The sequence below is a fragment of the Pomacea canaliculata genome, linkage group LG4 (assembly GCF_003073045.1).
Source record: "Pomacea canaliculata isolate SZHN2017 linkage group LG4, ASM307304v1, whole genome shotgun sequence".
NCBI classification, from domain to species: Eukaryota; Metazoa; Mollusca; class Gastropoda; order Architaenioglossa; family Ampullariidae; genus Pomacea; species Pomacea canaliculata.
In genome coordinates this window covers 24,576,050-24,576,761 of record NC_037593.1, presented here as the reverse complement: position 1 = coordinate 24,576,761, position 712 = coordinate 24,576,050, and positions in this window count along the sequence as shown.

Sequence of the window (712 nt, the reverse complement as noted above, 5' to 3'; positions counted from 1 at the left end):
CGTTTACTATTTACTTGAATACTTCTCTGAGTTTGTGCGCTCGTCTGTTTGTGTGCATGTGTGTGCGTGTTAGGATGCGTGAGTATTCGCGTGCCTGCTTGGATGTGTGTATGTGCTCGTGTGTGTTTTTGAAGGTGTGTAAGGAGCTCTCATGTTCTAGCTTTTTCTTCGCTGCTCGCTGATTTATGGGACTGAAAGTCCAAGTGTCGCTTGTTCATCAGTGACAAGAAAAGTGTCTTGTTACTCGGCGAATGGCTGTACTACAACACACACTCATACTCACACACTAACACACACTCTCTCACACACACACTCACACACTCACACTCACACACTCTGTCTCACACACGCTCACACTCACACACTCTCTCTCTCTCACACACTCACACACTCTCTCTCACACACACTCACACACTCACACACTCTCTCTCACACACACTCGCTCACACTCTCTCACACACTCACACACACTCACACACACACTCTCTCTCTCTCACACACACACTCACACTCTCTCTCACATACACACTCATACACTCACCACACCGAGCTCGCACCTGTCTACATACTGACGGTCCACATGTCATGTGTGACATTCTTTGATGGTGTTATATCCTGCTTCTAATTTCTGTCCCTTCTATTTTCAGATCTTGTATGAAAAGCTTTTCATAACTTCTTTGTTCTTATCTTTTTTTCTGGGGGATTTCTATTC